At 41.8% G+C, this 27,027-nt stretch overlaps 1 protein-coding gene across 2 annotated transcripts in view; it reads left to right on the top strand.

Moving 5' to 3' along the window:
- Positions 1 to 27,027, top strand: part of EGFLAM (EGF like, fibronectin type III and laminin G domains) — a 188,279-nt gene that overhangs the window by 9,157 nt on the left and 152,095 nt on the right. The window lies entirely within an intron of this gene.

Below are 27,027 nucleotides of genomic sequence, written 5' to 3'. Positions count from 1 at the left end.
TAGCCCTTGTTGCTTCCCATCAATCCAGGGGTGTTCCTGCAGCTAATGGATAAGGACATGATCATTGCAACATGCTTGAGTCCAGCTCTGCAGTCAGGAGGAAACTTACCAACAAGATTTGCCATTCTTTACTTGCAGAGGCTCCATGCATGTCATAGGACACTACATACAATGAACAGGTACTGCTTTCAGTCATACTCCTGGCTGGTTAGTGTGCCTTTTGCAAAGTACATGATGACTGAAGGGCTGTTTGCAATTGAGAAGCAGCTGTACTAGCTGGAGAGTGCTCCAGAATCCCTCCAGATGTCTCCTATAGAAGACCCTTTTGGGGTGTCAGGGACCACCCAGAGGACTCAGCCGGGCCTTGAAATTTTCCATTCCTCCACATTTAGCCATCTTCTTTAGTGCCAAATGATGTTCGCTAGACCTTCAATGTGGCGTATTTCAAGGCTTATCATTCAAGTCTCAAGGTCTCAAGGCTTTCTTTCTGTTGGTTTCTTTTTTTATATATATATTCTTTTTTATTTAAATTCAATTAATTAACATATAAATTATTTTTTTCAGGGTACAGGTCTGTGATTCATCAGTCTTATATAATACCCAGTGTTCATTTCTCTCCTCTTGCCCTCCTGATTTTTTTTAATTTTTAAAAGTTTTTTATTGTTATGTTAATCACCATACATTACATCATTAGTTTTGGATGTAGTGTTCCATGATTCATTGTTTGTGTTTCTGTTGGTTTCTTAAACATATCTTTGATATTCTAGGAGTTCCTAATTAGTGTAGTTAAACAAGTATGATGAATGATGATTCATTTGAAAAAAAGAAGCATTCCTTTAAAGTAATTTATGGGCTTTGGTCACAACCTACACACATCCCTTCAACTTGGAGGAATTGTAGCAAGAATCCAATAAACAGACCTGGGTTTGAATCCTAGTTTTAAAGTTTATGGCTGTCTGACCCCAGACAAAGTACTTAATCTCTTTATGCCTTAGATTTCCATCTGAAATTTAAGGCTTGTAATACCTACGACAAAGGTTTTGTGTGATAAATAAATGAGATAATATGATTTCCGGAAATGCACCTAGGAAACCACTTAAACATTTAGTAATAATTGCACTCCAAAGTTAGTCCATATTAATTAGATTTATTATGGTTTATAGAGTTTATGTAGTGGTAGAGATGGTAGCTTTTTCACCCTTGATATAGCCTCAAATATTGACAACATTGACACAAATATATAATTGAGTTTCGGCTCCCATGAAAATGGAATTGAAAATAATTTCATTTCCTTAATTTTATATTATAGATATTTGGAGTTTATATTGTTAGATACTGACTTTTGGTATCTAGATCAGTCATAAAATTCATGTTATTGATGAAAGATCTGGAATCAGCCTTAGAGTTTAATAATAATAGCCAACATTCATTCGGGGCTTTGTGTAAAACCAAGAAGAAAGAATCAAAATCATATGTCAAGATTATATATAGCCATTGTAGTAGTAACAGATTTTCATGTATCAGCTCTATGGCTCCTTACCCAAACAGAGGTTATTTGCAGTTAGAATATAAAAAAATTTCCTTAGCTACCTTCTTTACTATGGTATTAAGAGAATAAATATAAAAGGTGCTATTTCTGTGATATCTATTCTCTCCCCGTTTTGAGTCAACCATACTCTCTGCCAGAATAATCTTCCTAAAATGCAGTTCTAATCCTGTCACTCTTGTATTTAATATTCTTTTCTGGCTCCTGCTGGCTTCCAAACTCTAAACCTGAGCATCCAAGGTCTGTCATAATATGGCTCCAACTTACTTTTCCTGTCTTCTCACTGAAGAATATGCAACCTGTATTCCAGCCAAACTAGGTTATTTGCTATTCTGTAGACCACTTCTTCACTTTCCCAGTATGAACCCATCAGCATGTTGATCTGCCCCCTCGGAATATATTTCCCTCATCTCCGCCCAGGGAAATGCAGTGACCCTTCAAAGCATGGCTCTGTTGCCCCCCGTTCTGGGAAGTCTTCATGTGCCCTCTCAGCCAGGAGCCATTTGTGATTTCTCCCATTCTCCCTGCATTATGTGATTGGTGTGCCTGACTCACGCCTTCGATTTAGATTTGTAACTTTGTCAAGGCAAGCACCATGTCGGCTTCACCTGCGGGTCCCCTCCCTCGCCCAGTGGAGTGTCCTGCAGGCAGTTGGCCTTCCCCAGGCAGCTGTGGAACAGAAAGTGATGGCCTTGTGGGCAAAGATGTTTTAACATCGTGTGATTCATTCGATTCTGTTCCCAGTCCCCGGATTCATTTCCTCCCTCCAGCACCAAACAGGAAAGGTGTCGCTTCCATGTGCCAACGCTTTTGCTCCACCTGAGCAGACATTTGAAAACCCACATGGCAGTGTGATTTAGAGAAGGAAATCTCTCGGGACGCAGTCTGCGGCAGTATTGCAATTTGAATCCTACCTACGTGCTGCTGCCAAAGGCTATTGGAATTGTGGGGTTTTAAGGAGCGTCTGATTGAGTCCATCCTGTGAAATATGTCATCTCCAATACGTGGAGCACAGGTAGAGTTTGAAGTAACATGTGGGGCTGCCTCAGATCTGTGTTTTATCATGTCTTGGGAGGTGACGAAGCAAAGGCAATAACACCTTTTACTTGTACATCAAAAGATAGTGGGGGAGGAGGCGTTAATAGTCCAATGTTCAATTCCCCTCCTTCCCCCATCTGTCTTTAAAACCAAAGGAAAAGGAGGCTGTGTGGGGAATGGCATTGGCCGTGTGATTGAAAAGGTCAGGTTGCAGGAGAAGGGAGGAAGCCAGCCCCTGTCTCGTAATGAGATCTGACTGTGAGGTCGGGAGGAAAACCGTACTCTAGCTCTCCAGCGTTCCTCTTCAGTTTTATTGTGCTGACCCTGGCTTGCTTACGAAGATCAATTCTGTAATCCCTGGAAAGTAAAGCAACTGAAAGCTGGAGTGTTCACGAAGGTTTTTCCAGTCTTTGTTTGGTAAGGACCAACATGCCTGATAAAACGAATGCCCCTGCGCAGCCCAACTGAAAGCAACCAATTGATTGACCCACTCACCAATTGACTTATACATGTCTGTATGTATATACGTGTGTGTGTGTGGGTGAGTGTGTGTGCATAAACACTATATATGTGTCTATATAAACATATATGTACATGTGTATATGTAAAGCAGAGCCGAAAATAAGCTGCATTGTAATAGCAATTAAAATTGAACCAAGTAAATATGCTGCTGAAGGATTTAGGGACAAGTGTACTGATGTCTGAAATTTACATTGAAATACATAAAAAATAAGATTTCCTGATGGATGGAGAGAGGGGTAGATACATATATGATACATATATGATAAAGCAAGTAGTAAAATGTCAGTGGTAGAACCTATGTGGTGAGTATATGTGTGTTCACTCTAAAACTCACTTTTTGTGTGTATGAATATTTTCATAATAAAAGGATAGAAATGGTGAACTGAGTATTAAGGAAACAAAGGAAATGACTACAGAGTTTTATCCGTGAAGACTGAGGTTCCCACATATTCAGCTCTGCACCCACATGCCTGTGGGTTTTTTACCTTTGTCCTGCCCCTCACCCCACATTCGCTCCCTCTCTTCTCTGCCCTGCCCCCTTGCCCCTTGGGGCCACCTTGCCCGGGCACCATCACTCCCTTCTCTTCCCATGGGTTCAGCCAATGGGCGGCACTGGAAGGAGATCAGAGGGAGCAGGGCAGAGAATCTGGTGTATTTCTTCCTTGGTTCCTCCTGCTTTGCTACTGTGTTTCTCTAAAAGCTTGGCTCGGTGACTTAATGTGGTTTTCTCCACTTGTACTTTCTGCCCTGGGGATAGCGAGAGCATCTCACCCGGGCTGATCTCTGGGTTGCCTTCAACATCCCTTACTCTCCCTTAAAGCAGCTCGTACCTCTCTAAGTAGTCTTTTAATTAAAATCTTTGTTAATTAAGTAAATTCTTTTTCCTGCTGGGACCATAATTGATACCTTTGGTGCTACTGCTTTGTTATATATGCCCTATTTCTACGATTTTCCTCCTTAGGCATAACTATAAGGTTTTGATTTATGTTTGCCTTGCATTCAGAACTCTCTGAGGATCAGGTCTGATTTAGCTTAAGGATGCCTGCTGTAAATTCATGGCAAAAGCAACAGGAACCTTGATCTTTTGAGGATGAACTTGTTCTCTAGGCCCAAATCTGCTGGCCTCTTGGATCAGACCCCCTTGAGACCAACCTATCCATCGTTGTGTGGTGTTGAGAAATGATCGCAGTGGTGTCAAGGACTCCTAATAGAAATCCTGGAAACCCAGAGCTTTCTTGAACACACATGACATGAAGGGAACATAGTTCTTCATTTCTTGAGAAAGTCACCATGAACCAAAACTAACCTCTTATAACTCCAGTGAATTTGTCCTCAAGGGGAAAGGCCGTGGGAAGCTTGGACTTTCTCCCACTTCAGGCAGTTGTTGCTAGCTTTTAGGCTTTTGATATTTTTTAGATTTTGTTCTGATTCCTTGGCTATAAATATCTTGTACCTGATATTCTACTGATTTAAGTTGGAAATGCTTATTACTCTAATTTAAAAGAATTAATTAGGTTACATCCATTGTCTTGGTTTGGATTCGCCAGTAACAGACCTTAAGACAAAAATTTGAGTAAAAATAATTTATTTGAAAGGTAAACAGAACAAAACAAAACCAGAAAACAGGAGCATGGGGGAGTGAGACAAGGAGTCCACCGAGAAGGCAATCCCCGGAGGTTTTCTTGTCAAGCGGGCTACGTTGTGGGTGATAGAGCTTAAACTCGGGGGAGAAACTCAAGGAAGTGTTAAAGAACACGTGGTTCGGAGTTGTCCTACCTGAGGGGAAGAGGCTCTGGGGCATTCGGACCAACTTTCTCGTCCCTGGGGAAGGGCTGCTGCAGGGGAGGCTGTTCATTCCCCAACACTGCCAGCCTGCCAGTTGTGTCGGCAGAGCAGATTTCTGTCTTCTGAGAAACTCTCTGGCAAAAAGTTGCAGAGATTGATGGCTGGAAGTGGGCTGGCCAGCTCTGAAGTGGTGGGGTGGGAGGGATTATGGTGGGTACTAACAGTGCTTCTACACCCATAACTGATGAATTTTATTTGGAAGTTCAGGACTGACACCTCCTTCCCTGCAGAAGGTGTTTATGACAAAAAGGCAGAAGATGTTTAAAAACTCAACAGCCGGAGTCCTAGTTCTTAGTCCTAACCTGCACTAGGATTTTCTGTGGGGGGTGGGGGGTGACTCTCCACCGCTGTACAAAATTTAGGCTATGATTGAATCAGTTCTCCAGTTGGAAGTATTCAGGAAGGCTGACTGCACTTGGTTTGTAGATCAGACAACCACCACCACCACCAACCAACCAAACAAAACCCAAAACTGTGCTAATTGAGAACACCAATAGGAATTACAGTCTTCATTGCTTATGGGTATATGCTCTGTTGTTTAGAATTTGTTCTAGGTTGTTGATTGTTACAATGGCATTTACATTTAAAGGCATGCATTGTGCCTTCACAAAACAATAACAATTGCTAACATTTATATAGTGCTTGCTAGATACCACGCACTGGTAGGAACAACACCGCCTTCTAAGGCTGGTATCATAGAAACCCTGAATTTTAACACAAGAAGGAACCCTAGGGGTAAATGTCTAACCCTGTATTGTCTAGTGAAGATAAGTCACTTGCTTAAGGTCATGCATCTCATTAGTGGCAGAATGAGCACTAGGACCCAAGTCTTTTGATTGTGGCCCAATGCTTTGTCTGCTAGACCCACCACCTCCATGACCATGGGTGTGTAGGTAGAGACTCATGTCAATTTCTGTTTTCATTGACTATGTCTTCTTTCCCTTCAAAAGCGGTCTTTGCTTATTCGTTTAGAGGTAATGAGCCTTCAGGCTCTCAAGACAGTGCTATGTCCAGAGAAAAAAATGACCTGTAAAAAGATTTCTTCTGCTTGTCAGTAATGGCCCAAGCTACCTTCTTGGCTCCTCCTGGTTAGCTCCAAACTATAGGATCTGTGAGAGGCACCATCTTCAAAGCCAGACCCATAGGTAGGTAGACAGGGGTGTCAGGGTGGAGAAAAGAATGACTTTATACAGGATCAGAATGTCCATCTGGAATTAACTCCATAGCATGCTCTTGAGTGACTCCTTCCAGGAGGCATCCTGAAAGGGAAGTTGAAGAGAAATTTGTGTCATAAGACAGTGTCAGTGGCTTAATCATTGGCTTGTCTCTCATTGTTGGGGATAACCTTGAGGAATTAATCCATGATGGCAAAGTTCCAGAACATCTTTAGAAAACACACTGACAATCATAACTTATAGAGCACTGCCTAGTATAGAACTGATCCTTAAGAGCTGGATTAGAAAACATTTTCTTTAAAGGGTCAGATTGTAAATATTTAGTTGTTGTTGTTGTTGTTGTTTTTAATTTGTTGGGTCTGTATTGCAACTACTCAGCTTGGTATTGTAAAGAAAACATAGCCATAGGCAATATGTAAATAAATGTGTGTGACTATGTTTCAATAAAACTTTATTTACAAAACAAGCTGAGTGCCATATTTTGCTGGAATTCTGGTCAGCCCTAAACCTTCAGGAAGTACAGGTTAGCAGGCCCACCACTCTCTTTTGTATGTTCCTTCTATGGTGTCTTTATTCATTATTAATATCATTAACATTGTCTTTTCCTGCTGAAAGTTTCTTGTTTTCTGGCAAAAAACTTGATTCAGGCCCCAAACACCAACAAAGACAGGGCTGTTCTAGTACTTAAGAAGTATGCTGGCTGTTAGAGCAGGTCCAGGGCACTTAGCTTCAGATGGGTGTGGGGGTCTTGTTCTGATTTTAAATAATCCTGAAACAATTGAGTTATTAACCAATAGATTCTCCATTGGATGTAGATAATAGGCAATAAATGAGTATGTCTAAAATACACATACATAGAAAGCATTATGGGTCTGAGCCATATCCTAGGAGCCTCATTCAGCTCGTATTTTAAAGTTATGACAATTGCTTTGTTTTAAAGGGACAATAAAACCCAGTTGTTATCAAGAGTAACTATTTTCATATAATTACAGTAGAAACCCTCCTATCAAGTCCAATTTGCCTTGGTTAGTTAATTGAAAGAGTCAGTTAAGGGGACAATTTAAATATAGATACATTTTATTTTCACTTAAAAAATAGTAACGGGAGATTTATTTGACAATGTTGGGAAGTAGGGGGAGAACTTTTTTTTTCTTTAGCATGGGCACACTGGAGTTCTTGGTCATCCTACAAGCATACACCGCAACCGATGGGCTTTATGTGAGTACAGGATGCTTCTAGATTTTCCAGTCTTTTAGAGTTGTAGCAGTTGTTGTTTAGAGTCCCCTTTATTGAGTTAGCCCAAAGCAGTCAATCTAGTTTTTACTAGAAAAAACTTTCTCTTGTACTTGTATTTCATCCATTTACAAAAGGAAAGGGTGGAGTCTTGGGAAGCACACCCCCGGCTGCTGGGGGAGCAAAGGCACAGGGTCTTACAGAGAGGGGAGCCTTGTAGACCCCAAGCCTGCCTGGGGTGTGGGCAGCAGTTGGTAGCAGTATGCTTTGCAGAGGGAGTGGACTCCGGAAATACGTAGACTTTCATTTGCTCACAGTGCCTTAAAAAGTTGTTTGGTTTTGGTTTGTTATATCCTGCCCTCTCATTCATACTCATAGTTTGCACTGGTAATTTCTTCACAGTAGGCTGTACACGAGCTTCTGCCAAACCCTGATGAAATTATCAACTAACTTTGGCTTGGTGGAGTTCAAATCAATGAAATTCTTTTCAGTAAGTAACCTTCCAATTGTTCATAAAACTTGTGTCTTCTGTGATGACACACGGGTGTAAAAAAATAAAGTAATTGGTAAACTCTTTCGTAATTTTAATTTTTAAAATTTCCTTTAAAGATTTGCTTTTATTTATTCATTTGAGGGAGAGCGAGAGTGTGAGCGGGGGGGAGGGTCAGAGGGAGAAGGAGAAGCAGACTCCCCACTGAGCGGGGAGCCTGCTGTGGGGCTCAATCCCAGGACCCTGGGATCATGACCTGAGCCGAAGACAGATGCTTAACTGACTGAGCCACCCAGGTGCCCCTATTTCATAATTTTAAAAAAGCTTTAACATTCAAATAGCTTTACCACGTGCCAAATATTATTTCAAGTGCTTAGAAATAATTATACTTGTATTCCTTTTAACATCCCTTTGAGGTAGGTCTTAGTCCATGACCATCTTGCCAATGAGGAGGCTAAGGCAAGAGAAGGCTGAGTGGCTGAACTGGGATTTGAACCACGCTAGGATGAGCTAGAACTTTTCTTGACTACTTCCTTCTGCCCCTCCAGGGCTGAAGTTGCCCTGCAGAAGATGAGCTGGAGACTTGACCCGAATGAATACTGTGACACTCAAATCTTTTACATTTTAAAATTCGCTCTAATAAGCACAAACGACGTGTTCTCAGCAAAGTGTATCATGAGGCATCAGCCTGGGGCATGGTGAGCTAGTACATGCCCAAATTGCCTAGTTCTTCAAGGGAGACGCACTTGATTTGGTGGCCATGGTAGACTTCCAACCCAGAGTGAAGTCTTGACAGGGCATGAGAAGCCCCTTTAATCCTCAGCCATGTACCCTGAAAGTCCAGCATCCTTAGCTTTTATGGACATAAAATTGCCAGTAGAAAGCTGTATCACTGGACCGAATATCTGAGTGCGGAGTGCTGTGCCACCAGCACCATCTTGCTATCCTTTCAACAGATTATAAAAGAGTGAGCAAACATCACTCTCGAATAGTGAGTATGCACCTACAAAATGATGGCCCACGGGTGAAATGCTCAGGCAGTCACGTGTGACCTAAACAGACCAAGAAGGAACTGAACACAGCAGGCCTGGTCAGAGCCTCCCACAATGGTCTGGCTCACAGTGCCACGGATATGTTAAGTGGTATTCATCACTTTCAGATAGGAGATATCTATGAGGGCACAGATAGAAATTTAGGAGATTGACAGATTATGATGACAATAGCTCATACTTGTATAGTGCTGCAGTTTGCAGTCTTGTCATATCATTAGTATTGCTACTGGTGGTAGATTTTGGAGTCAGAGTGATTTTACAATCCTGCCTCCTAGATCTGTGACCTTGGTCAAGTTCCTTACTCTTTGTGAGCTGATTTTTTTCATGTGTGAAATGGGGATAAATCCTTTACATTTTGGAGTTTTATGAGTTAGGTTCTGTGATGCATATGAGGTGCCTAGCACAGAGCCTAGTTTGCTGCAGTTTTAATGAAGATTTCCTTTATGCATGTGAGCAACCAGATCCTACATCTTCTGATTCAGATTAGCAGTCTTTGCACTCTATCACACATTGTCCAGAGGCAGGCATATTGCCATTGAATCACCAACAAGGCAAAGGAACCATCTAGTCAAAATGGGCACCCAACCAATCAGAAGGCAATGGATCAGTGCTCTGAGTTCAGACTTGGAAGTGAGTGTCTTTCATGCCCTGAATGGGGGCAATGACAAATGAATGTGCTTTTGCTAATCACTTATTTATGATTACATATTCATTTATTCATTCAGCAATTGTTTATTTAGCAAGTACCATATGCCAGATATTGTGCTAACTGCTGGGAATAAAGTGAATAAGAAATGCAATAATTTCTCTAAAACTCATTAACGCTTTGCAAAATTCCAAAGATATAATGATTCCTCTTGGAAATAGAAATTACTTAGTTTATAATTTAACTCTATGAGATTTAAATCATCTGATTACAGATTACAGAACTAATTATAAAGCTGAAAGGTACATTATGAACTGCTTTTTCTGTATAACTTCTTAATGTAGATCTTTATTAATGTATTTTTACATACATTAATGAAAATTCAGTGCACAGGTCTATAGCTTTAAAAAAACCTGTTAAAGATAAAAGGGCTTTAAATATATGATAAGGCTGTTTTATTGTAATACCCAATTTTCTTGACATCCTCTAGCACTTTCAATATAATTAGTAAAATAGCTATAACTATTGTGAAAGAAAGATGATCATTTTTAAAACTGGAAAATGGAAAAACACATTTCTGGGAAAGAAAGGACCTCCACTTTGATATTATCTATTCTGCATCTTATTAGTCTCATCTTCTGGCCAAATAGAAAGCTCTCATCTCACAATTGTAGTTTAAAAACAAAACAAAAACCTAAATAATTTTGTAAAATTTTATAATATCAAAGAGTCTGATTGAGTAGTCCGTATATAAGGTTTGAAAGTGGGGTTTTGAGTTCCTGAGACTTTGGTTCATAGGTGGAGAAAATATAGGGCTTCTACCCATTCTTGGGGAGAAGTGGTGTTCTTCAGTTATATAGCGAAGTTGAGGACAACCTGAGTGCTAATTTTTCTTGTGGTAAAACAGTCTCCAACTATAAGAGGGAAAAAGATGACAAATATTTGCTTTATTTTCCTAACAAGTTGCATAATTCAGTTGCCTAGACAATATTAAGTTAACTGCATTGTTGAGCAACTCCTCATCTGGTTGTGTAGACCAAATGTGTGCTATTTCTTCAATACTGGGGCAATTTTGTGTGGTAGGAAGAGCACTGGGTTGGGAGGCAAGGGCCCCAGGTGTAAGCCGTCCCATGGTTAAGTGCTATGATTGGATCTGTGATCACCACTCACTGTTATGAGTGTAACACTAGGGAAACCCGCTGTGGTTCACCCCCCAACCCCAGGAGTCCTCTGTGGGGAGAAGGGGTAGGAAGGTTTCCTTCAGTGATAAGAAGTAGAACCCCTTTAAACTCAGACCTCGTCCAGTCGAGTTTTCTTCTAGATTGCCTTTGTGTTCTATGGCACTCTCTTCGTTTCAGTGTTCCAAGTTTGCCAATCTGGAGTCATTGTTAATTCCTTTTCTGTCTTCCCCTACTTGCTGATTCTTCTTTCTTGGGAATTACTCTTTCATTTCGCTCCCTCACAGTCTGGTTTCTAGGTCTTATTTCAGATCCTTTTTGCTTGAGGCCCGCAACGGACTCTGAGCTCCCTTCCCTCAGTCCTTCGCCTCCTTCCCGGTTGTATGAGGGCGAGCCAGGTTGGGCTGCAGTAACAATTAATCAGAAAATCCCAGAGGCTGAAAACAAGATTTATATGACCTGGTCATCGTAGATTGCAGGAGTCTGCTCTCCACAGCATCTTCATGCTGCGACCCAAGTTCTATCTATTTAGAATTCCATACTTTCTGTTTGGATATCCTAATGCAGCAGGAAGAGGGTACTGGAGGACTTCATACCGACAAACGTTCAGGGTGCCGTTCTTTCACTCACTGTTACTGGCCACAGGTAGTCATGTGGCAGAAATGTGTTACCCTCTCAAGCGCTTGCAGCAAGTGGACAAATGGATATTGAGGAGCATTAGGGGGCTTCACTATTGTGTCCTACAGTGAAGGCCAGAATCCTACACTGAAGACCAGGTCCTCCAGTAAAGGCCAGGGTCCTCCAAGGAAGGCCATTAGTGATACTCTCAATGCACGCCTTTAAATAAAACCTTTCAGTGGTTCCCACCCTCTGTCTCTATCAGATGGCCCACAACTCAGGGATCTCTGAAATTTATTGAATAACCAATATTTACGTAAGTAAGGTCATCCATTGTCCTGTCTATTTCTCTTCGCCATTCTTCAAGGTAGCCATTATTATCCGCACTGGACAGAGAAGGAGACTGAGGATTAAAGAATGTCCTAGTTTGGGTTTCTCCAAATTCAGACCACGTGGCAAGGACGCAGGTACCAGGAAGTCCAGTGAGGAAGGGGGTTGTGGTAACAGCGAGAGAGGAGGGTCGATACTGGGACAGTGAGTAGGTTACCACTGTGGACGACTAGGGCTATGGCCCAGCTGTAGACCCTCTGAGAGACTGGGGAACGGAGCGCAGCTCTGCCCTGGGCCAAGGGGCTGGGCTAGTTTTCCACACTCGTCTAGGTCATTTGTAGCGGGTTGCTCTTGAGAGGTTAACTCCCTGGCACTTTTGGCCTGCCCTGTCCACCAGCCAAACACATGCTGTCAGCCACAATACACCCTTCGGCAGAGGTGAGCAAGCTGTCAGTTTGCTAGAGCAGAGTCGATAACCCCAGGGGCTCCAGGCCTTGGCAGCTTCTGCTACAAAGGGGCGAAGTCACTTGTCCAAGGAATGCAGTGAATGAGATTTAAACCCACATGAGCTTGGTCCAAAATCCACCGTGGACACTGGCTGCCCACTACTTACTAACAGAGGAGAAGGGTCCCTGCGTTAGCCAAAGTGGTCACTGATCACTCTTCAAACCACCTTGTACTTTTTCTTCTCCATCCCTTTGTTCCTGCCGTTCCTTTTCCTGGGAGTTCTCTTTGCTCTGGGCCTCCTACGTAGATTCTGTCCATGATCCCTGCTCAGCTCAAACACTGCCTTCTCCATGAAGCCTTCTTTGATCATCAGAAATGCTGCCTCTCTCCCTTCGCCCCGTGGTAGTGGGGAAGGCTCCAGCAGCACTTAGCCTGCCCCGGCCTGCATGGCAGGGATGCGTTTATAGGTCTTTCTCCGGATTAGACCAGGCTCCTGGTGAGCCTGGACCATATGTTTTTTAAAGATTATATTTATTTATTTGACAGAGTGAGAGAGCACATGCAAGGGGAGTGGCAGGCAGAGGGAGAGGGAGAACACTCCCCGCCGAGCAGGGAGCCCGATGCGGGACCCGATCCCAGGACCCTGGGATCACGACCTGAGCCGAAGGCAGACGCTTAACCGGCTGAGCCACCCGGGCGCCCCGAGCCTGGACCACATTTTATTCAGTTGTTTCAGATGCTTGGTGGAGTCGGACAGATCAGCCCGACTGTATACAGGTGTACACACATCCATTGGCACATCCAGGTCACTTTTCAGTCCATGTTGGCTGACCTTACCGAAGGTCACGTTGAAGCCTGGATGGTGGGATGTTTCTGTTCGAGGCTAACTGTGCCTCTGTCAGCTTCTTCTCTGTCACCTGACTTCCGGCCCCTGCGTTGTCACTTGCAGTAGCCATCCCGGGCAGGGGCAGAAGAAGCTGACGACCGAGGGCAGGCTCCCCTCCACGGGTCACATCTGGGACACGTATCTGTCCTCACTCCCATTGGAAATGGGAATGGAATGAGGATGGCTTGCCTGATGCAGGTGACATGACAGCAGAATGCACTCCACCTGAAGGTGACACTCCAAACCCTATGCCCCGGATTGCTAATGATTAGGAGGTGACAGAAACCTTTGGTTTTCTTTGGCTAGGAACTGGGAAAAGGGAGATGACTCTGTAAGTGCTTTCACCTGATATTTCAAGGTGTCCCTTTGACGGGATAGGAAAAGGGGTGTAGCCTGCAGAAGGGAATTCCACTTGGCTCTCGCTTTCCAAGAGACACTCTTGTGTTCCTGCAGTATGATGTTTGGATGTCCCCTGCACACCGGAGCTCGTGACAAGGAAGAACAGTAGGAGAGTTGGCCCTGGCCTCCTCCATGGTGGTACCTTTCTCGGTTGTGCACCTATGAGGTCTTGTCATGTGCTCACCCCAACCCCTCCGTGTTAATATTGCCATTCAGTTTTGAAATGCTTAGCTGAAAGAGGAACTTGTGGCCACAGAGGGTGAGATTCATTCTAACAAGGATAGCTGACCCTTATCTTTTTCCCCCACAAATGCAAAGACAGATTGCATTCTTCATCAAATCCTTTTCTTAAAAATGGTATTTAAAAAACGATATCAAATAATTTGCCTTAATAACGCCTGTACAGCAAATTCTTAAATTACTTAAGTAGGGGACCAAAAAATGCATTTTCTTTGTTCTGTTTTAAATACGTTGCCTTTCGATTTCATTAACTGCCCCTTTGTTCTTACATGGCTGAGTACGGGTTTGTTTGAGTGAGAACGGCTTTGTTGTGTTCCATGTGTTTGTCCCCACTGCTGAAATAGAAGGTCTACAAGGAAAACATTGAAAAAAATCAGCAGCAGCTCAGCTGTGAGTACTTACAAATACAGGTCAACTACAAGTTGGCTCTTATCTCCCAGATTCTGAAATCTGTCCCATTTACAAATCACTCATGTCCCCCCATTTGCGGTTCTACACTAACCAAGTGCCCACTGTCAATGAGTTAATAATTATCCCTTTATCAAAATCACACAGAGACCCCAGATATATCAAGGGGATAGTACACAGGTGTACACATGTAGGCAATTTAAGTACATTTTGCAAAGGTACATGTTAATATTATGAGAGTTTTGAATATACATGTGTTAGCAGGTTGGCCAGGGCTGGGAGGGTGAGCAGTGATTAATCAAGGAGAACTTTCTGGAAGAATCACATTTCATGCCAGCATTAGAAGGCTAGGACATAATGCTCTAGTGAGTCACGTAAACATTTATAATTACTGCACTTGGTGAGATAGTGGGTATTTCTATGGAGAACCATTAACAATTATTTTAAAAAAAATCAATTCCTGCCCTCTGTCTCTTCCTCCACTATGGAACATATGACAGAGAGTTGCCCTTGTGAAAAGCAGCTCCACTGGTAATGTTTCCTGTTTTTTGTTGTTTTTAGGTTGCAGCTTTTACTTCTGTCTTTGCACGTCTGACTCCATGTGTTTTTCATTTCCACTCAGAAGAGTGTGAACTGCTATTGACTGAGGACTTCCAGCCTAATAAGGCTTTTGTTTTTAACCTTTTAATTTGTCTAGTGTTTCAAACTATGACGACCCTTGGCTTTCTAATCTGGGTTGTGTTGCAGTTGTCGTCATATGTGGTGTGGTGGGAATGCAAGCTCGTTCTGTTCGCCATGCGACGGGCCAGTAAGTTGAGAGGCGTGATGTTGGGGCCAGGAAAGCAACTTTATTTGGAAAGCCAGCAAACCGAGGAGATGGCGGACTATTGTCCCAGAGAACCATCTCCCCTAGGATAAGATTTGAACTTCTCTTCTATTAGGAAGAGAGGGAAGCGGGAGGAGGTTGGAGTCCAAAGGTGACTGACGTCTGTAGACATCTGAGAAAGGCCTTGGTCAGTTGATCTTTGCCTCCAGGAATCTGGTGGTGGTGTTCCTGTAAATCTTAAACATAGCATAGTGGTTTGTGCACATACTTCCTTATCTCCTTGGGTGAGGTAGGTGTCGGGTAAAAAAGCAGGTGTTTTTTGCAAATCTCAGCTGTAAGCAAAATTCCTCAACGATTAACATGCCTATGCCCAGGGTGAAGCAGATGTTTCAAAGCTAAGGGTCACAGCAGCAAGGGAAATGGAAGCAATCTCGAATCAGACATGCTCAGTTTCTCCCTGTTACTGGAAGAACAAGGGATTTGAACCAGGAGAACTGGACTTGAGTCCTGGCCCCTTTATCAGTCTCAGCTGTGTGACTTTAGGTAAGACTTTCAACCTCTCTGTGGACTTCTATTTCTGTGTTTGCAAAATGAGTTAAGTAAAGATGACAGTACATGTTGCCCACAGAATTACAGTAAGGATTAAGTTTCATCATATGCATTAAATTTTAAGTTTGTCTTTTTTTTTTTTTTTTTTAATAATCAGTGCTACAATGTACTGGCTCTGTATGGAGACTTGGCTGCCAAGAATTTCTCCTTTAATGTCTTCTTCCATGCCTGAAATACTTTAATTATAAACAGTTAACCACACAGAAAACATTCTTCCGTAGCAGTTACCTTCTACCAGTTCTGCAAAGTGTCTTCATATGTGGTTCTTCAAGATACGAACAATGGAGCTGGAGGCTCTGTGGGGTCAGTGCATGATGTCAAAATTGCACAAGGGGTCAACATTATTCTTTGAGTCTTTATTATTATTATTCATTAAGTACTGTGTATATGCTTTGATGTCTACACATGTGACTCTCATTTAGGGAGCCATTTGTAGGAAAAGCATTTCTCTTTAAACTCTGAAATCACACTCTGTGGGGTTGATACTCACCCTGGGAGATGCATGTGGGAATTGAGAACTATTAAGGAAAAATAGATTCAAGACTCTCATCTCACACTCTCTCCAGGTGCTCACTTGCTGAGCACCCTTTATATTGATGTTTCTTTCTTTTTCTTTTTTCTTTATTACTCTGCCAGCTATTACTGGATAGCAAACCACTCCAAAACTCCATGACTTCTACGAGCCATCATTTATTCTCATGCACGTCTCTGCAGGTTGGCTGGGGATGGACTGATCTTGGCTGGAATCAGGCAGGCAGCGCTGTTTCAAGGCACGGGTTCCTCTGGGCTTCTTCCTTGTTACAGGTTAGGCTCAGGTCTGCTCCATATGTGTCTAGCCCAGGCTGCAGGGGCTGTCATGGCAATGACAGACGCACAAGAGGTGAATCCAAGTGCACAAGAACACTTCGAGCCTCTTATCGCTTCATGTCTGCCAACATCTCATTGGTCAAAGCAAATAATATTGCTAAGCTTCAAGACAAGGAATGGGGAAGGATATATACCCTATGTACCATAAAGCCAAAGCAGATCGCATAGCCAAGCCCAATGTCAGAGGGGCGGGGAAGTATAGTCCTTCTGTGTTGGGGTAGGGAGGTTAAATATTTTTGGTCAGTAATCTAATCTACCCCTATTGTCAAGTGCATACACTGAGTTCCTTCCTGTAAGTGAAACAAATATCTTTGTGGTGCGGCTCTACAGTATATAAGCACCGAAGGTCCAGTGCCCCTCCACAGGGGCTGTCCCGAAGTGACACATAAAGAAAGATGCCCACAGGATGATACTCCCATACAGAGGCATTTCCACCATTAAAAAAAAAAAGGATAACAAAGACTGTAAGTTTTCCAAGTTTGTCTTTGTTCTAGCTATAATTCTACTTTTCCTCTCCCTTTCAAGAAAGTGTATCTGCCTTGACTTATTTTTAAAAAGCAAATAATTCTTAAACTTTGGTATTTTAGGCACCATGAGTGACTGCTTGCTTGTGATTAAGCTCACACTGATAGCAGCATGACATGCCTTAGAACCACGACTAGATTCCATCCGCGACTAACCAGGGTGTGTGGAGAGTTGACCACAAAACAAAGTTCATGGAGTGTTGTAGTGACTTGGGCTTTTTTTTATTCACTTTTTATCAGTTTTTACTTGGAAGGGAAAGCATTTTTGTGGTGGTAATCAAGTCACAAGAGGCCCATGTCTGATCTTTGAGTAAATGGGTGTTTTAATGTCATATATATATGAAACATTTCGAAAATAGATGGCTGGACGAATAAGGTCTAAATGGACAAGCTGCGTAATGGGGATGACCAAACAGGATATTCCTTTTCTTCTTCTAGGCGTATGTTAGCAGAGTCCCAATATTTCATTAAGTGGAGAAAGTTAGAAAATAATCAATTACAAATAGAAATTGGACTGATTTTTTTAAAAAATTTAGGCTGCAACGGAGAGGTGTATACTGAGTTGAACTTTGCAACTGAGATATGCCTTCCCCTAGCCCCAAACAATAAATAAGATTATGGTGCTGATTATCAGACAATTACTAAAAGCTACTTTCCACATTTCTAGAAGGGAGAACTGCTTGTGTAAAGCAAAACGTAGTCCATTGCTGAGGAAACCTCCTGCTTCAGTTGAGAGTGGAGTGAAAGACGGTAGCTCTATACTGTCTCCATTGTGAAGGCGAGTCTCACATAGGAAGCACAAGTAGCAATTCCGAAATGTAGAGGATTGTTTGTTATATTTTAGGGTTAAGGCTACTATTTCAGCTGCAAAATACAATCAGAAGCAAACCTAAGAATGACTGTAAAGACAGTTCAGTAAATTTAACAAGTCTGCTTCTGGTTACACCCCACACTCCTGGCCATGCAATGCTTTAGAAATGCTGTGTGGGCAATAGCATGGTATCCATGGGGTCTTGATAGGGTCAGGATAGAAAGCAGAGTGGTCTCCACCCAGTCCCTTTATGGAACAAGCCCAGACAGAAAGAGAGAAGCAAAGTCTCTTGACTCTTATAGTCTTAACAATTCTAAACCAAACGAAGGAATTGTTCTGGAGGAGGCACATGGTAATTTTTGACGATGATGATGATGATGCTGAGATAGAATCAACTTGCTGAATACTTGCCCTACTAAGTTGAAAAGTTTGCATTCCAAAAGAGGGCAGTTTAACTGTGAAGTCCGTTCTCTTTCATCTAGACTCAGTGTACGAACTGCCTCTTACTTAAAGAGAATGGCATCTTCTTTACAGAAGACTTCCAACTGATAAAAGTTGAAGGAATGAGAGAAATAGAAAATTACTTTTAGTCAAATGCTGCAATAATAACCAATACAGGCAAGATCCATCAATTTGTAGGCAAAGTTTGAAGAGAAGTAGGATAATTCATAGTAACAAAGTATCTCCCCATTCAAAGATATTTATTAATTACAAAGAGAAAAATAGTAACCTAACAGTGGAAAAAGTTGGCAGACACCACCTCATTCAAGTGACCAACGTGAACATCAGCCACCAGTAATAAGACATATCCAAACTGCCCTCCTTGATAGGATGCACTGAGGAGGGCACCCCTTCTGTGACATTCTTGCCCAAAATGTATACCCTCAATGTAATCATGAAAAAAAAAAATCAGAAAGCCAAATGGAGGGATATTCTACAAGACAACTGACCAGTCGGTACTCTTCAAAGCTGTCAAAGTCATGAAAGAAAAGGAAAGATTTAGGAATTGTTACAGATTGGAGATTAAGGAGACATAATATAATGCAATAAGGAATCCTGGATTGGATCCTGAAGCAGAGAAAGGACATTAGTGGGAAAACTGACAAAATATGAGTAAGAGCTATAGTTTATAGTATTGAGCCAGTGGTAATTTCCTTGTGCTAGGGAAAATGCTGATGTTAGGGGAAGCTTGGTGAAGGGTATGCAGGAGCTCTCTGTACTATTTTTGCAAATTTCCTATATGTCTATATTAAATAAATAAAGAGTTTAGAAAAATAAAGAAAATAATGGTATAGGTTAAATTGATAAAGGCTCTGGATCTTATTGTTTCATTAAAGAGTCATCCTTTTACCAAATAAAGACTATTATCATCTCTTATTCACTTATCCAAGAACACAGATATTCCTAGAATTTTTAAAATATCTAATCCCTTGGCAATGATCTCAAATTATACAGTTTTGTTTTAACATTCAACTGTCAGATATGTTATTTCTTTTGATGTTGCCCTGTGGACTTTGGGCTTTTCCTAAAGACTAGACTATATGAACAATAAACCACATCAGAAGTGGATGGAAGCTTCTTCAGAGCATGTCTGTTCTAACCTGAATTTGCTTGACTCACTGAGCCTGTCCTGACTCTGTAGTAATTATCTGGTCTTTAAAGTCATACTTCTCAGGCAAAAAAGCCAGCAAGAGCCATTCATTAGTACGTGTGATTAGAACCAAAGGATTGTACTTATTGTTCTTGGGCTCACTATCCAAATAACAGTACCAGGAGATGTTCCAATAATTTCTGGGCCTTGAAAACCTCTCACCAAAGATTTAGAGTTATTTCTCAGCAGCCCCAGCCCCTGGGTCTCTGGTAGAGAGAGGTAACCAGGGAGGACACCGCCAGTAGCTGGGATCCATGCTCCATCAGTGTCTAAAAACAGTGTCTGTCTGGTGCATTCCATCTGGATCCAGTGTCATTCAGTCCAAATCTACACCAAGTGTAGAGGACACCACAGGAGGAGTGGTCTCTAGAAGACTGAAGTCCTTGAGGACTTACGGAGACTCCGGCAGAAAACATCTCAAGTTTGATGAGATAGGTAGTGGAGCTTAGAGAAGGAGGGGAATGATTCTCTAACACGCTTTAAGAATCTTTACTGATCTTTTTTTTCCTTCTGTACAACAATTGGCATTATTAAAGGCTTCAGTTTTTTTTTTTTTAATTTCAAGACATTTTATTTGGTTATTTTTCAAAGCTGCTTGATCATTTGTTATCGTTCCTTATATCCTTCACTTTAATTGACTGTGACTGCAGCCAGGTCTGAGCCATGTTGGAGTCATCTTTAGAGATATTTCCCAATAACTCTCTTTCAGGGCTCTTCAGTTAGGGAAGATGTAAAACTTCCCAGCTTCTTGTATCTTCTCTGTTGCTCCCTGCTAGCCTGGAGCTCTAAAGATAGCTTACTTGCTCAGTCCCAATGAGTCCACGCCATCACAAACCCCTCTCTCTGGACCGTCTCTGGGGCTGTAAATAACTTATAAAATCTTGTGTGTTATCCCTAAATTTGACACCTGAAACTAATATTGCACTGTATGTTAACTAGCTGGAATTTAAATAAAAAGTTAGGGGGGGAGTTCATGTGTTAGGGTTTTAAGATGGTATTAAGTTTTTTACTATACACTGAGTACTCTACTATATAACTATTGTCAATGCCAATGAATATAAAAGCTAAGATTTCCATTAAATTACCAAAATAAATATAAATATAAAATATAAATATTTTACCAATATTAGTTAAAATCATTCAGTGTTTATTCTATCTAAGCTTTAAATTTTAAATAAATTTCTTTATTTATTTTAAATTTAAATTTCTTGCCTCGTATTAGCTAATTAACCCTTATACAATACTCGATGTAGGTTCAACTATTATCCCCATTTGACATTTGAGAAAACTGAAGCACAGAAAGGTTAAAGAAATTCCCCTCAGCTCATTTGGTTGAGCTCTGACTCAATTTTGGCTAGGGTCATGATCTCAGGGTGGTGGGATCAGACCCCATGTTGGGCTCTGCGCTCAGCAGGGAGTCTGCTGGAGATTCTCTCTCTCTCTCTCTGCCCTTCACCCTGCTCTCTCTCTCTCTCAAATCTTAAAAAAAAAAAAAGAAAAGAAAAATAAAGAAATTCCCTCCATAATTATAGCTAGTGAGTGGTAGCAGCAGGTTGTGAACCCAGAAGACTGTCCTCCTGGCCACATGCCCCTGGGCTATGGCTTGTATTTTGCAACACAAAAGTAAAGATGAGTGCAGGCCAGACCGTTTCTGTTCAGGTGCCCAATACTGTGACAAAAATACTTCTTCTTCTACAGTATGTCTGACATGTCTCAGAAACATGGGGAGGCCAGGGTGGCTGGAGCTGAGTGCGAGGAGGTGAGAGAGCAGAGCTGCAGTGGGGGGGTCAGATCATGCAAAGTCTCAAGAGTCAGGATGATGCTGAGAAATGAGAAGCCAATGCAGGGTTTTGAGCAGAGAAAAAACCTGGTTGGATTTTCTTTCAAAGGTACCACTCTGAAAGGAAAACAAGTGGTAAACTCACGGACATCAGTCTGAGCAATATTTCCAGAACCTGTCTCCTCAAACAAGGGCCACGAAAGGACTAGAGTCATCACCCCGCCTTATCCTCAGGGGATACATTTCCAGGACCCCCTCAGCAGATGCCTGAAAATGCAGAGAGGACCAAACCCTCTGTGAACTGTGTTTTTTCCTATACAGGCATACCTATGATAAGGCTTCATTTATAATTAGATTAACAACAATATCTGATTACAAATAGAACCATGATGACAATATACTGTAGTGAAAGTTATGTGACTGTGGTCTCTCTCGTTCTCTCCAAATCTCTCATTGTGCAGTACTCACCCTTCTTCTTGAGATGCTGGGAGATGTTAAAACGCCCAGGTGGTGAGAAGTGAGGGGAATGGAAAGGGGACCCAGTGCACTTCAGTCCATTCAGTTCTCTGGGGGCAGGTCAAGTCCAACCTGCCCATTCCCTTAATGAATGACGATAACCCAAACTCCTACAATAACACCGAATGCCACTGCAGGACCTAGCGCCGGACAGAGAGACAGCTCTGGGAAACCATCATGGGGGAATGCCAAGTCGCTGATTCTGCTCTGCGCCTTGAGGGTTGCCAAGTGCTTGAAGAGCACACAAAGCTTGGACACTAGATGGTATTTTATCCCCCGAACGAAAGTTGATTCTGATCTTGTAAAGTGCTTAAGCAGATTTGGATGATCTTCCGAATAGGCTTTTCTAGCTCTCTTTTCTCCAAATCCCCAAGCAGTGTCATCGTTCCTTCTTTCCATTTATTTGAGGCTCTGTCTTGCGCTAAGGTTGCCTTATTCACATCAGGAAAGTGGTTAAGGGCTGTGAGCTCTGGAGTCACATGGTGGAACTCAAATCCTGTGGCACTGACGAGCTGTACAGCTCTGTACCACGGTTTCCTCATCTGTGAAATGGGATTGATAATGCCTGTTACGTGGGATTATCGTGAAGATTACATCAATTATACTTAGTAATTTACTGAGTTAAATCACTCAGACCCTGTGTGACACATAAGGCCTCAAAAAGTGTCTGTTAAAATTATTCTCTAGTTATATGAAGCTCCCCCTCATGACAATTTCAATTTTCTTTCCTGTCTTCGCCCTACTGTTTCTTCCTTCTCTAGGAATCTCTTTGAATGTTATACTTCAAGCTACTAAAAAAAGAAGAAAAATGTATCTCTTTATTCCTAATGCCTTCATATACACATTTGGGCCATTATCATCTACCCTTCTGGCCTGAATTTGCAGGCAATTTTCCAACCTAACACAAGGTTGCAAATGCAGTGACATTGACCTCCCTTAAGATCTCAATCCTGCATGAGGATCTGACATGCCACTATTTAAACCAATGGGGTCAATAAACTCTTTCCTTCTCACAGAGATCTGTTCATGAGTGAAAGCTCCTGAAGGTAGATGGTCTCAGGGTGGCACTCTGTGCCAGAAAGCCATGTGCTGGGGCCGGCGCTGGGGAGACTCTTCCAGAGGTGACCAGAGGCAGGACAGCACCTCCCTTTGTTTAGTCTCAGACTGGCCCCTTGCCTTTCTCTCTCCCACCTGGGACTGTGGATTAGTTACTAATGACATTTTATATGCAGCAGGCACCTGTCTTGGGTGTGTGTCTGTGTGTGTGTGTGTGTGTGTGTGTGTGTGTGTGTGTGTGTGTGTGTGTGTGCGCGCGCGCGCGCGCGCACACTTGTGTATTTTGTTTTAATGGAAGCAAGAGGAAACAAAGACATCTACAAAACATTGTAACATGCTTAGATCTTTATCAGACCCTGAATGTGGAGGAAAGTTGGCCAGCCTAGAATTTCAAATGCTCAGAAAGGAAGGGAATGCAAAACAGGCTGAGAAACAGAAGAGATGACTCCTGAGGGTCTTGGGCAATCCACACACTGAACAGTAGGAAAAGGGGGCGGCGGAGGGCAAAGAGGAAATTGTGGGAGCTGTATGCAGTAGTTATTTGACAAGGCGGTTTGTGCGGGTGTTAGGAGCAAGGGTTGGGGGAGGGGTGGGTTCCAGAATCAGATTGCCCGAGTTCACATTCAGGCTTCTTTCTTGCCAAGCCTGTCAAACTGTGGTCATTTACCATTCTCAGAGCCCCAGTTTTCTCATTTATCAAATGTTGTCCATAAGGTTGTTACGGTGACTAAATGCAACAATCTCTATATAGTTACAAGCACTGGCTCTGGAATCAGTCTGTCTTGGTTCAGATCTTGGCTCCCTCCCATGCTCACCAGCTGTGTGATTTTGGAAAAGTTGCTCTACCTCTCTGTGCATTATTTCTTATCTGTACAATAGGGATAATAATATCACCAAATGACAGGATAAGTAGGGGATGAGTCAGAGCAAATCTAGCATCGAATACATGTTAGATGCTATGCTTCTGCCTTCAGTTGTGGGTGCTTATGCCTTGATTTGGTAAGGTCTCAGCATGGCACCTCACACAGTCTGCACTCAGTTATTATTAATTATTAAGATGCTTATTTTTCTCTCATAAAAGTAACACATGCTCCTTAGAGAAAACTCAAGTATATGGGAAAATAGAAAGAAATTCATTACTTTGAGCCATCTACAATGAACTTTTGCTGAATTTTTCTCAGGGCTGTGCTCTGCATAATTTTGTATTATATAGGCATTTATTTTGTAGACTGCCTTGTTTATGTAACATCACACAGAAGCATTTCTCCATGTTATTATAAACACTTTGTGAGCATCGTTTTAATGATAGACCATCAATTGCATATATCTTACTGTGATTTCCTTAAACATTCTTGCCTGAAATCATGTTGTTTTTAAGTTTACAGTATTATAAATATATTGAGATAAACATGTGTGTGCATAAACCCTTTTTTCTATATCATTTCTTCAGGAGAGAATATGAGAAGTACTAATACTAGGGCATTTTAGTATATATTTAAGAGTTCTCAGGGGCACCTGGGTGGCTCAGTCATCAAGCGTATGCCTTTGGCTCAGGTCATGATCCCAGGTTCCTGGGATCGAGCCCCGCATCGGGCTCCCTGCTCGGCGGGAAGCCTGTTTCTCCCTCTTCCCCTCCCCCTGCTTGTGTTCCCCCTCTCGCTGTGTCTCTCTCTGTCAAATAAATAAAATTAAAAAAAAAAGAGTTCTCATACATTGCCCCATTAATTTCCAAAAGAGTTATGCCAAGTAAAACTACAATCAAAATGATAAACACACATCTTTTGAAAAACTGGGTTGCATAATTTTTAAAAATTTATTTTCAACTTATAGGTAAACAATGGCTCTCAGTTTTGCAATAAGTTGTCCCTTCTTTAATTCCTCATGAGTCTTGAATATTTCTTCTGGGTGTGTGTTTAAACTTTATCCTTTTTAGTAACTTGTATGTACATATCCTTTGTCGATTTTTCTCTATGAACCATAAAATGCTGCTCTTGTTTTAGATGAGTTCCTTATATATTAAATGATATCTTTTTTTCTGTCTGTAAATATTTGTCCTAGGCTGTATTTTAACTTTGGTTTTTGTTTTGACAGGAAGAAATGTTTTAAAAAATTTCTTGTTGTATGATCTTTATTTTGTGTATGATTTCTTCTAGTAACAAAAACATAAAAGTAAATATGCTAGGGTGAGTGGGGATGAAGGGGGAGAATCTCCTTGTTTTATGGCTTTACAAATGTAAATTTCTCTAATTCTTTAATCCATCTAAAGTTAAAGTTATGTTGGTATGTGGCATGAATTAAGGCTCGAAATTGATTTTCTCTTCTAATTTGCTAACCAACTGTCTTAATGTCATCTGTTGAGTAATTCTTCCATTCCCCATTGATCCAAAATGCCTTTCTTATCATAAATTAAGTTTTTACACATTCTAGGGCTATCTGTTCTGTTCTATTGATTTGCCTGTCCATTTCTATGCCAATACTATGGTGTTTTAATTATAGATGAAGGGTGTTTTAACTCCACTATTTCAAGAGTGAGGCCAGCAGAGCCAGAACAATGATGTGAATGCAAGAATATGGGCAATAGATAGTTAAAATGTCCAATAGTTTTGCTCTCCTTGCCCATCTTTGGGCCTTGAACAGGCCACAGAGTGATTAGTGTTTGTTGAAGGGAGATACTCAGGGATGCAGATGGGATGTAGAAGCCTCCCAGGGACTAGGTCCCCTGGACAGGGCCCAGATGGGGACCACTGTCATTTGCCTCTGAGTCTGCTGTTTTTCTGTTCCACATGACTCCCCACTTTTCCACCAAGTGACAGCATCTTTCTTCACATCTTGGCAGAATGCTATCGTTCATCCATAAAGGTAATCTGTCGACTAGTTGATTGTAAGGCTACGTGACTAGTTCTGATCACTGAAAGTCAGCAGTCGTGACATGTGTCACTAAGAGGACGAAGTTTGAAGAGCCGCACATGTTTCACTAGGCTCCAGATAGAGGCTACTCTGTTAGCCGGGTCCCCACCATGGGGATGGCATGGAGCAGAGTTGCAGCCAACCCACAGTAATTTTGTAGAATGAATGGTAAAAATAATCCTGTTGTAAGCCACTGTGTTTTGGAAGTCATTTATGACAGCAACATGACCTAGCTTGTCCTGACTGATTGCAGGAATCAAAATACTTAACAATGGGTATGACATGCACATTGACTAATCAAAACGGATACCAGCCGGGACACCATGGAGGTGCATCCATCATGACTGTTCGCCTTGTACTTCATTTAAGTCTTATCATCCCCTCTCTTTAAGGTGACTTTGCATATCTCAAATCTCATTTACTGGGTATTGATTTTCTAACTTAGATTTTATAGTCTTTAGTGATCCTAGCCCCTCTTCTGTATTACCTATGGTGTGACTTGCTGTGCTGGACAACAGACAACTCTTTATATTTTATTGCTTCAGTTCTGTTTATCTTTTCTCCTCATTGATATCATAAGTCTTGACAGGCATGGTCAATGTTTATGCAACTTCTGTCCCTTCAAAGGTTATCATACCATACTGGACCTTCCCTTCCTTCATTCCACAAATATGTACTAAAAGCATTTTGTGTTTCCAAAGTCTGTGTGTGAGATGCTCCTATTATACTTTCTTAACTGATCATAACAGCTTATTGCTCCTCACTGAACAGACCTGAACAGATGATCTGGATCTAGGAGCTTTAGAGGAGAGAAAGGATATTAGCATTGTCCCCAACAAGAGGCAGTACCGTAAGCCTAGCGATTGAAAGGCTTGGTTTCTGGAGTCCAGCTGATCTGGATTCCTAGCTGCCACTTATGAGGTGCGTGATTAGGGCAGGTTCTTTTATTTCTCTCAGCTTCAGTTTTCCCATCTGTGGAATGGGGTTTTTTGTAAAGATTAGAAGAGAAAATACATGTAAAGTGTTTAAGCACAGAATCTGGTCCTTAAAGAAGTTCTTTTTATTTTATTTTATGATTAGTGTAGCCCAGATGTCTTTGGGGGCCCTCCTGTTCCTTGATTGGTTGGTTAAATTTGGCAATAAACTCCCATGTGTTGCTCCCCAAGGCTCTGGAGTTCATGGTCTGTCTCCCTCACCTCGGAATAACTACTTAAACTCTCTCGCAGATTCCTCACCCCTAAAATAGGAAAACAGTAGTGCCTACTGCACGGGGTTGTTGTGAGGACTGATAATTAATAGATCCAAAGCCTCTAGAACTGTACCTGACATATAATAAGCAGCCAATAAACTTTCTCTATTGTTATTGTCCGTGTCCACAAGTTTTAAGTTTGGCAGTTTTTATTATGGATTTGACCTCCCGTCCACCT

Source organism: Zalophus californianus, chromosome 5 (genome assembly GCF_009762305.2).
Source record: "Zalophus californianus isolate mZalCal1 chromosome 5, mZalCal1.pri.v2, whole genome shotgun sequence".
Lineage (NCBI taxonomy): Eukaryota > Metazoa > Chordata > Mammalia > Carnivora > Otariidae > Zalophus > Zalophus californianus.
This window is presented reverse-complemented; position numbering and strand designations above follow the sequence as displayed.